This window comes from Antrostomus carolinensis, unplaced genomic scaffold (assembly GCF_000700745.2).
Source record: "Antrostomus carolinensis isolate BGI_N321 unplaced genomic scaffold, ASM70074v2 scaffold12917, whole genome shotgun sequence".
Classification (NCBI taxonomy): domain Eukaryota; kingdom Metazoa; phylum Chordata; class Aves; order Caprimulgiformes; family Caprimulgidae; genus Antrostomus; species Antrostomus carolinensis.
This window is the reverse complement of record NW_010325427.1, coordinates 102,333-114,041: the sequence shown is the minus strand read 5'-3', so window position 1 is coordinate 114,041 and position 11,709 is coordinate 102,333.

Sequence of the window (11,709 nt, the reverse complement as noted above, 5' to 3'; positions counted from 1 at the left end):
AAAAAAAAAAAAAAAAAAAAAAAAGTGTAGTTCTCTGATTTATGAGACACTCATAAATTACCATGGTGGAATTAGTTGTCCTACTACCTGTGACCTGCTGGATATCTGCTGGGGAAAAAAAAAAAAAAAGAAAAAAAAGAAAAAGAAAGAAAAGAATTCTAAGAGTTTCATGAATCTTAATGTGAATGATTCTCCATCTGAAGTTTTGGACCAGATTGATTATTCCCCAGTTTAAAATATTTCCCTTTTCTATTCCAAGAGTAGTAACATTAACCTATTCTTAGGGAACCTGTCACCCAAAATGCAGATAGCAAAGAGTTGGAGAGAAGAGCTGGCAATTCACCCGTAATCACAAAATGTTATTGGTCTCTGATTACCACGTTAAAGGGGAGCCAAGATCATTTAATGTGTGACTTACTAACCAAAAACGGAGCTAATTTTGACTGAGGACATAAAAAAAAATTTGACCAGTGCTAGTGTTGATGTTTGTATTCTGAACTGGATATAACTGTTCAGTGAAGTGGAGTTGAGACTCTGAAAGCTGTCTTGTTTCTCTATTTCTCAAAAGGAGAACATGCTCCTCAAACATGTTTTGAGATATTCTTTGCCCTTTGTGATGAGTTTTGATATTCATATAGGCCTCACATTATCAGTACCAAGCTGGATAGGCAAAGTCTCGCTGAGAATGGTCAGTACTGTCTTGTGCCTTTGAGAGGGGCAGGCACAGTTGTGGAGGAGGATGCTTAGGGGCAGGGAAAGGCAGAATAACATCAGCTCTACACTATCCTAATTTTAAGCTAGAAGATCTCCACTGTATTGCAGCATTCCTGATACCATCATCCTTGAGAAGGTAAAGACAGGAGCCGTTCAGCTGTCATCTGCTTGTGTCTACAACAGATTTGCAGAGCCTCAGAGTTTCTTTAGCCCATGTTAAAAGATAGGGAAGGTGTCCTGTGTTCCTGAGGTTTGAAGAAACCCTCAGACTCTTAGGACTGTGTGGGAGTTGCTATGTGTATGAGGATATGAGCATAAGCTATGAAAATTGTGATGGTCATGCAGCTGCTTTGCGTTTGAGAGCCTCTGACTCATGTAAGACGTCTGAATCATGCATTTTCAGTATGTCCATTTTACTGTTAAGAAGTGTTGGAAAGTTCCATACACACCATTGCCCCAATGTCAGTTAAACTACTACATCTGTAAATCTGCAGTTCAAAGCTGTACAGCACAGAAGACCCAACCTATAGCTCATAACCCACATAATGGGAAGGATGCTTATCAGCAATAATCTTTTGTGCTTCTGTCTGTACTTTTTATCCTAGTTCATTTAGTTTCAGTTGCTGAGAGACATACTTTATAATGGTTTAAATGTTTTAAACTGGAGGTGATGCTTCAGAAACAATCCAGCCAAAATCAGGTCATTGCAGCTAGGGACACTGATTCTTCTCCAGACTTGCTCTCTTGAGGTGAGAAATGTACCATTCATTCATCTGAATGCATGTACTTCCTCAGGTGAAGTTGTCTTGTGCAGATAATAGCATGAGAATTTCATCTTCCAAATGACCAACAGAAATAGGGAGATAATGCTAAGGTTGCTTCTTTTAATTTAAAATATGACCTCGTGGGACTGAGTGGTCCTTTTCTTTTGTTCACCCGCTTCAGCTCACCTCTTTTCAGCCTCTGGAAGGAGATACAGCATTGAAATCAAGACAGGGTATTGTGAGAAACTATGCTCCATGTATGGGGCAGCTGGAGAAGTCTACCATCTGATAGTAATCAATTAGTAAATTAAATTTTAACAACCTAGAAGCTGCACGCAGTCCAGCCCTGCTCCCCTAATATAAATCATTCAGATTTGCAAATATGAAACACATGTTTTCTGTCTGACCTTGTCTTTTATGGAGCAGTGGAGATTACAAATGCAGATGCTCAGGTTTGTCTGCTTTCTTGGCCGCCAAGGCCACAAATGGCAGCTTTGCTCTCAGAGCACATGTTATGTTGACGTTGCTTCATGAACTGGAGAACAGATATGGCAACAGGCAGTAAAGCTGGGCTGGATCCTGTTCAAACAGCTTTCCTCCCCTTAGGTCTTGTTCACCTAGAGTGGGACTGTGACCTCCAATCACGGGCCCGGTCCCTCTCCATTCCCTTGCCTGGGAGGGAGGAGGACACTGGCCGCCCCCATAACATGGCTGACAGCAGGAGGCTGTCGGTCACCTGCCATTTCTTCCTACAGGAAAGCTCAAGTTTTGACCATTTTCTAGCTGATCTGGCTTAAACCCAACAGCCTTGGAGTATTCTGGCTTAACTGGTCCCTGATGGCTTTCTCCAAGCTCGTTCCCTGTAGCTACGAGCTCCAACAGGGACTTGGTCACTGCCAATGTTGCTCACCCTTTTCCTAGAGGTGTTTAACGAACTTGCAAAGTCAGTTTTCCCCTGTGTGCTGTTATTCCCTCGAAGGAAGCTGGGGCTCCATGCACACCATTTCTTCCCCCTTTCTCATCGGAAGGGCATGTCCCAGTCTGACACCTAATTTTTAGCAGTGCTATTCTGGAGCTGAAGCGGAGTCTGCATGTTTAAAGTCTCAGATCTACTCTGACTGCAGTCAAGTGGGAATTTTCCTATGTAGGTGCTAAGTATTATTCAGTGTAAGCAAAACCTGGCCCATTAGTTTTAACTTTATTTTCCATTATAAATCAAATCCTCTCTAATTTTTGCCTGAAATCTTTCCTCCTAGAGAGGAATTTGCTGTAGCTATAACGTTACCATGAAGTATTCCAGCCATGAGAGCTGGAAAGTTTTCTTCCTTTCTAGAAGTCATGTTTCTTAGGGAATCTGACTAGGTCTAAGACTTCTGAATGTGATTTATTGATGTATTTTGACCTAGAGAGTAGTGTTGCTAGTTGTTCGGAGGGCATATGGATTCAGTCCTGAGGCCAACAGCTTTGTAGGCAGAGGGGTTAGCAAAGAATTTAATGCTCTCTCTAGGTCCCTGATGAAGGCATCACTGATGAAGATCTAGCTCTAGCCCGGTCCTGTAGATCTGTACTTCTCCATGCCTAATCCTGTCACAACTCCTCCCCATAAGGAAAAGGGCTGAAGGAAAAAGAAGTCTGGTCCCACAGGCTGATTTGCCTATGAGAGGTTATAGCACATTAAATGTGTACCTGCATTGCACCCTCTGCATTAGCTTCATATGAAAGGGATTCACTTCATGTGCTACAAAACCACCCTGTAACACAAATCACAGTTTGGTAAGAGGGAGACACTTGGGCAGCTGCCCTCAGTCCTGTGCTTCAGATCCAAACTACAATGCTGTGGACACACTGGTAACAGGAAAGATAGACATTTAAGTTTTACTGCAAAGAGGAGTCCCAAGGGAGCCCTGTGATACCTTTGCATTTAGCAACACTCAGCAACATTTTGTCCTAAAAGTATTTCATAGCCAAATAATATCTGGAGAATTGCTTTGAGGTGGGAGGGAATCCTTTAAAGCACTTTGATTCAGTTGCATGAGAGAGTTTACTTATGTGACTAGTGGTACAGTGCAGTGAAGCATCACTTTGGATGTTCATAGATCATTTTAAATCTTAGTTGCATTACTGAGCTTTAGATCCTAGTGGTTGCATGAGGCATGTGAAGCTGCCTTTGTGCAGACTACTGTCTCTCTTTCATTGCTTTCTTTTTGTCCAGGATGTTCAACATCATTTTTTGTGTGTAGCTATGGCTGTTTTATTATTATTTTTAAAAGCTAGAGCTCTCATTTCCAAGCTGCTGGTATCCTTACCAAAGTTAAATGAGACTTTGGAGTAGTCAAGTATATGGTGAAGGGGAAATTAAGTCTTCACCTACTCAAGGTTTTTGTTGTTATTTTTTTAACATAACATCCCTACATCAGCCACTTAATAATAGTAGTATAAGCTAGTATCATTAATGTATCTTGTAATGGAAGAAGCCCTTTCCAGTCGTTGTAGGAACTTCAGACTATGCAGTCATTTCTATTAGAGGGCTATAATACATGTAGATATCAGTTTTATGTAGAAAGCTAAATTGATGTACTTTATTCTCCAGAGTAACAGGCCTACATTATTTGAGACAATGTTTTTTATCAGTGGTTTTAGGCTTTTAAACCTGAAGATGTTAGTTCTTAATGCCTATTATTGTAAAAACTAAAAGCTAAGGTTCCTGCATAAATTGATGTTGTATGACAAATTCCTGCATTTCAGTATCATTTTGATTTGTATGTTGCTACTGTATGGATGTGGTTTTTATTTCTCCATTGAAGTAGTAACACTTGTTTTTTGGGGTTGGGTTGTTTGTTTTCCACTGAGGGAAGAAGTGTTAACAGCAGTCTGGGTTATGAAATGAGGTAAGAACACGGCAGTGCTCTCTAGTGAAGTTTCCATTTCTAGTCATGTTTGCAACCAAGTGATCTTTTGTCCCCTATTGTGCATAGCCACCAGGATCATGAAAGCAGAGTTGCTGTTCTGAGCTGTTCCCTTGCCTCTCCCTGTTGCACAGGCTGGTTTTGTTGTCCTGCTTCAACTGACTATTTTCATTCAAAGCAGCATATTCTTTTCTCAGCAAGCAATCCATTTCTTGCAGTTGCGGTACCTCCTCTTAAATCTGAGGCCAACTGGAAAGCTGACCATTGTGCTTGCTTTGTCCAAAACTGCACTGAGCTTGTCTGTGTCTGGTTGTGAAGGTGTCATGGCTCTCTCTAGCTGGACCATAGTGGGGCTGAGCCATCCTGGGGAGAGGGCATGTTGCCTTGCACAGTGCAGCTCAGTAGCTATTTACGTGCACTAACTGGCAGGGAAGAAGGGGAACAAGTCTGTCTCTGGTATAATGAGAGATTTTTAAAACTTGCCTTTGTGCAAAGTCCTTGTTACTGCATTGTGTCCACCAGAAACTGTGAGTCTGGGGACTCCAGGCAGAGATGGCTATACACAGGCTTGCAGAGTTGACACTGGAGACTAAATCTTCATTGTGAAGAATGAGTGGTTTGTACGTCTCTGTGATATCTACTGCTTTTGGAAAAGGTGGCAAATGTGGGACTCCATCAGCTTGCAGTCCTTCAGCCCATTACCTGGATTTTGCTTTGCTGGGCTCAGAAGAGCCAGCTGCTTGCTAACTGCCTTGCACTGCTGGAAAGAGTCACTGTTGCAGGGACTGCTCTAAATTGCTTGTGTTCAAGGTTCTTCTAATAAAAGAGACCAGCTACCTTGTAAACTCAGCCCATCTGCTATATTCTTAAATATTCACTAACCAATCTCTTGAGGATGATGATCCCCTTGAGAGAACATCAGTTTTGGGTTTTTTGGGTTTTTTTTGTTTTGTTTTTTTTTTTTTTTAAATCACAAATGACTTAAATTTCTGCTTTTGCTGAAAAAAAATCATACTATAAACCTGTCAGCTTAATGAATCTATACGCTATATGTATGCAATTTGTAAGGACATATGTAATATATACAAATATGTGCATTGCATTAGCAGATTGAGCAACTCTTTAATGCAGAGTCACTCAAACATGCTGCAGGATCCCACATTGTGCACATGAATAAGCTATAAATGTGTTTTCCCAAGCTGCGCTACATGGCTGTGAATCTTTGTTCTTGCTGGTGGCTATGTGGAATATGTAATGGGAGAGATTGCATTGTTTCAGACTTTCCTACAGATGAAACTATACGGAGGTGAACTTCATTGCTGAAGGATACCATATTGTTGCCTTTCTTCTTGATTAAGACTGCTGTTAACACTTATTCCCTTCAGAAGTGAGACTTAAAGGTGCAGTACCAGCCCCCTCTCCCCTTCCCAGTTTACCTGACAGCACAAGGTTCCTGCAACAAATTTCATGGTTTTCTTAAAAAAAAACCTTGAGGCCAGCAAGTTGCTTATGGCCACAGCCAAGCTGGGATTGACCATCCTGCTGTGACAGCAGCAAATTCCACTAGCCACCCAAAGCTCTTCTCTCTATGTTGTATAATCAATCATTCATATACCTACATTTATATGCATTTTTTTCCTTTTTATTCTAGCCCCTAGGGGAATTAGGGGGTTAAATTTTATTTAATGTCAGTCCAATTGTCTGAAACATCTTTGAGTGTGAACTGGGGAGTCCCTGGGAGAGGGCTGGAAGTCTTTCAAACTCATAAGACCTGCAGACTTTAGGGAGCTGTTGCATGCGGTTTTTCAAGGTAGATTTCTTTGCCAGATCAGCTCTGAAACAGATTAGAGATCATTGTGATGAAAGCTGAAGAAGGCTGAATGCTAAAGAAAATATAACAGCTGCTGGAATGTGCAAATGTGGGGTCAAAGCTGTACACAACTGAGGAGAGAGATCCAAGAAATAGAAGTTCATGGGCTGAGACTCACTGAAATTATATCCATTACAGGACTGTACAATGTAACTTAATCAGATGAGCTTCTATATGGGACATCAAAAACGAATTCTTTTTATAACCTTGTCAAATCTACACGCAGTTATTGCCTTTCAAGTACTGGTTTGTGCCATTGCCTTCTAATCCTAGTTGATAAGAGGCCTCCATCCTTTCCTTGCCTTTCCTCTCTGTGTGTGCATTTGTCTGGTGCTCCCACTGATTTGTGTATTTCAGAGAAAGGTTGGGCTGATGCTTGAATCACTTTCCTTCTGTTTTCATTAGAAGACAATGCCAGCCACTTCATAGAGACATTGGGCTGACCTGTTCAATTGGCTTTAGCTAGTACTAGCTCTACTATTTCACATTCATGTAAGTCTTACTGATCTGGTTTATCTTAGAAAATGGCAGCTGCAAATAAGTATTTGCTAGTGGTGAGCACAGAGATGCTCAGCCATACAAGCTTGTTGGCTCTGGAAGTAAGCCTGAAAGTCAGATAAGCCAGGAGAATGGGCAACTCCCTTTATTAGCCCCGCAAAAATGCTTGGCCAAAAAGGAGATCTGGTCTTCTCTTCTCAGTTGCAGCCTTTTTGTTAAGCTCCTAGAAATCCCCGGAGTGGGTTCCAGCTCAGCTGGATGATGTCTGTGTGATCTCTGGGATCCAACTAAAAATAAACAAACACATCACCCAGCAATATCTACTTTCCCTGCTGCAAACTCATTCCTCTGTTGGGGAGCTGCCTGTCTCCAGGAGGATGAAGAAGTATTTCTCTCCACTTTTTCCCTGCTTACCGCAATGCACCCATAAATAATACATTTCCCTCTCTAAATTACATTTAATTATTCTATCAAGGTTATTTCAAAAGAATTAGCAATCATAAGTAAAGTCCATATCCCCTCTTTTCCCTCTGTTTTCCTCTAAGATCATCTGCTCATTCAGTTCTGAAGGTTGATCTCTGGGTGTTTGGAGGGACTGTGTCTGTCTCGCAGTGAGAGCCAGACAGCTTTACCTAAGCAGGGATCTGCTTATCTTGTAATTTTACCTCGTCATTTTACTTGTAATTCAGCAGCTTGGAGGTCACTTCTGCCTCATGTTATTGAAGAACCAGACCAAAAAGGATGTATTTTGCATGACTCACATAACCTACATTTTCTGTAAACTTTAATTATTTTCTGTATGGTGTTTGCCTTATGGGATGAAATCGCTCCTTTCCTGATGCAATTTCTTTATCCAACTGGTGCAAAGCTGTAAAGACAATCTAACCTTTGATGACTGAGGCTCAGCCACTGCTGCAACGCATGTTATTTATAATCCTACCACTTGATTAGGTGCTGAATGGTGTCTGGAGAAGCATATGTGATAATTCAGTTAACTTGAGTGTCTCTGTTTGAAAAAAGACAAAAAATTAACTAACTAAAATGAAAAACCCTGAGAAATTATGTCATGGACATGTTCCCTGAACCACACTGCTATTCTGGGGCTTGCACCTCTGTTAGGTACTTTAAGTAAGCAAACTTCAAGCTTTTAAACAATACATTGAGAACTGGTGCCATAAAAGCTCCTGAAGAGTTTCCTGAGTCTTGATCTTGCTTTTACCAGGCACTGCTGGTATGAAGAAGTGAAGAGAGAAGGCAGTTCTTGATGAACTATGCAATTATGTTGGCTAAACAATTATACTTCATTCGACCTCCATAAAACTCAGTGTCTATTCTGAGGAGGCTCATGTGTTTCTTACAGTATTGCTGTGCCTCATATGTTGGCTAAACATTTGGACAAGGATCTTCCCAGGTCCAGGAGGGCAGATGCTTTGCGCTGCCGTGGCAGGATCAAGGGATGGCTGGAGGGCAGAGGAACCTCCTGGAAGAAATCGCAAGGCAGTTCCCATCCTGCCAGCCTCCTTGCCGCCTCCCCGCTCACCCGCCCACTCCGTCATGTCTAGACTGCCGCCCTGTGCAGGCAAGGACTCTGAGCTCAGCCCTTTCAAGTCAAGGAAAGCTCCTGTTGAGGGAATTTTGCCTCAGAGATGAATGTGGGCTTAAGCATCCAGTGGGTTTCGAAGCAGTTTGTATCCCCAGGCTCTCCATGCCTGCATTTTACTGGCTCAGGGCCCCGAGCGGGTCAGTGCTTTGGGAGGCTATCAGTACACGCTGGCAGCTGGACAACTTGCATCTCACAAAGAAACTTCTCTGCCATGTCAGAACGGATTTTGTTCTGACCTGGGGTGAGACGCACAGCTCCAAAGAGTTTTATGGGATAGGAATGCCATAAAAATTTGAAAGCCAAAAATAACTTTTTCCCCCCTCCCTCTTCTCACCTCTACCCTCCAAGCCAGTATTCACTCAGGGTATGGAAAGGAAGGGAGAGGCATGCAAAGACTGTCAGAAAGAGCAGTAGCTGTAAAACTTTGGGGGAGTGGGCTGCAGCATCTGGCTTGGTTGCTGAGTTCTAAGAATTTAGTCAGTAATAAAGTTTCATCCAAACATAGTTTTTGACAGAACTGTAACTCCTGTTGAAAACTACTCTCATCCATTTTATCAGCTGTAATCAGCACTTGGATAGATTTAAGAAGTAATAGCTACTCCCAAATGCTAGCAGCATTCTCCACAGGAATAAAGTTTGAAGAAATAACACTTCCCCAGGAGATGGAGCAAGAAGATAGTGTGTTGCAGACATCTTTGAAAACAGAGTCTGATGCGGTCAGGGAGAGAGAAATTAAGTAGAATAGTTTCACAGCAAGATGCTGGACTTGGAGAACCATCAGAGCACAAAGTGGGACCCAGTAACAAGGACCACTGGGTCACTTTGGGTTGGGAGGAACCTCTGGAGGTCCCAGGGGCAGCCCCTCTCCAGGCAGGATGAGGCTTGTAGCTTTATAATCTTTTTATCATCTTGCTTGGGGCTGTCTGGCTGAGCCTTGAATGTCTCTAAGGACAGAGATCCCACAAGTTTTTGTGTCCCTTGTGGTATCTAATGAATGTCCTGTGTTGCAACTTGTATGTGCTGCCTCTTGTCCCACCACAGTGCACCTCGGAGAAGGGTCTGGCTCCATCCTCTCTACAACTGCTTACTGGGTAGCTGAAGATGGCAATTCACTCTCCCTTTAACCATCCCAGGTCTTTCTGCCTATTCTTACTTTTTTCCTAACACTGCTTAATGTTTTATATTGCTTCCAGAGTCTAGATCTGGGGTCAGGAAACAGCATTAAATGTAGGTTTGTCCCACAAGCTGGATCCCAGTGAGCAGCCTGGGGAGTGCCAGAAGTAGAAGGAGAGTGTGTGGGAGGAGACATGTTTTGGGGAGAGGGGGGACACTCCTGTTTTAGTACTTTGGATTGATCAGCATAAACTTTTCCTATGGCCTGGAATTGAATGGCACTAAATATTGATAGTAATTGTCTACAAAATTGTGTTAGTGATCACTGCTGGAAGGGGTCAGGTTTTATGCTTTACGATCTTCTTAATAGGTGCAGCACAGTCATGTCTCACAGGCACCCTTCCTGTAGAGACTTTTTTTTTCTTTTCCTGGTGTGGATGTTTTTCAGGAAGTGTGCACGATGGAGGACCAAGTGTAACAGTGTACCAGTAGAAACTGACTGTAATGGCTCAACTGGGCTTTCAATCCTTATTTTAGCTGTTTCTCTGCAGCGGTGATCATTGCAAAAGGTGGTCCTGTGGAGAGGGGATGGGCTTGTGCAACAGGTACTGAGAGTTCAACTCCTCTTGTTTGCTGATTGATAACTTGTTTGTGAGAGAGGGTGGAGGTCTACAGTTACTTTCCAGAAACAGAAATAATCAGATGTTTGCACTGTGGTTCGGAGTTCAGATCCTATTCTTCTGGCTGAACTAGCAAAAAAAAAAATAAAAAAAAAAAAAAAAAATCCTGAATTGTATTGCTCTTGACATTTGAACCACTTCTCTTCTGGTTTTATATGAAAGCGGGGTGTGAGTTACAGTTGCTTTGGGAATCCATACTTCAGAATTTTTGATTCCTGTGAGTCTAGTTTCTCAATATGACTATTCCATTAAACATAGAAATTGAACGAGGCTATAAACACCTGCAAGTAAATGTCTTAATTGTTATATCAACAACAATTTTTTGTAAACGGTGTGAAGGACCAAATCTTTCACCAAATGGCTTGGAATCTGACTATACAAATTAAAAACTTCTTGCCAAGCTTTCTTAAATGTAGCAGACTTATTTTTATTACAAAAAAGAGAAGTGAATTGCCAAGGATTATTTTTCCTTCTTTAGGTGATGTCATAAAACATGGGGTAGTAGGAGAAGGGGAACACATGTTCCCATTCTGGAGCCTGTCTCTGTTAGTATCTGCCTGTCCTTGTGAGCTGTGTGTGTACGTGCAGCTGCCTTTGTCACCTCCAATAGTTGTCCCCCATCTCATCCTCCCTAAAACTCTTGCCTCTGCAATTTCCTCTTGACTGCTTCCTCTTTTTTGTGGGGCTTACATAAATTATGGGTTTTACCAGCAAAAATATAGTGGTTTTCATCTGTTGATTGAATTCAACTATAGTCCATGGGAAACAGGTTTTTGAAAGTCATAAACTAGTGTTGGCTCAGACTGACTCACAGTGTCTGAATCTTGGTGAAATGCAGCCAAATCGTGCTGTTGATTAGGTACAACAGTCCTTGATCTATTTTGATCCATCTTGATAGGTTTCATAAGCACAGGTTGAGAAAATTGATGAGGAGGAAAAAAAAAAGCTTCAGTTCATAGTCAGCAGCAAGATGCAGTGTACTGAGAGCTGGCTAACCTCTCTGCTTGTGGACCTTCCAGATGAATTTGTAATAGCAAAGGAGGAATGTTTTTGGAAATACGTTGTTGCCAGCTGAAACAGAAAACACATTTCTGTAAACACCAGTGGTTGCATTTGATTTTTTCTCAGAATTAAAACTGATGGTTTTTCTTTAACAATCTCTCATGTCTGGTCACCCCTGTGTCATTTTTCCATATTACCTGTTGCCATAGTATCCAAGTAATGATGCCGACATGGTTTGAGATGAGTGAAATCGCACTTTACTCTGTGTTTCCCTTTAACTTGGACAATGAGAATATCACAGAAAGCTGCACCAGATGTCCGAAACTAGCAGGGCTGAGAACTGTATTTGGGTGAGGGTTTTCACATACACAACTTTAGGTTTAGCTCCCTTGTTTAGCATTTGGGCTTCTTGCATACTCAGTGGAGAGAGATCCCCCAGTTCAGAGCATGCAGAAGCTGGCAGCCTGGTTTGCCCTCAGCTATATAGAAAGCATGAGCATAAGTGTTAAATTACTGTTCTTTCATCATCATATGTTTGAGTGTGGTTTTGGGGTTTTTT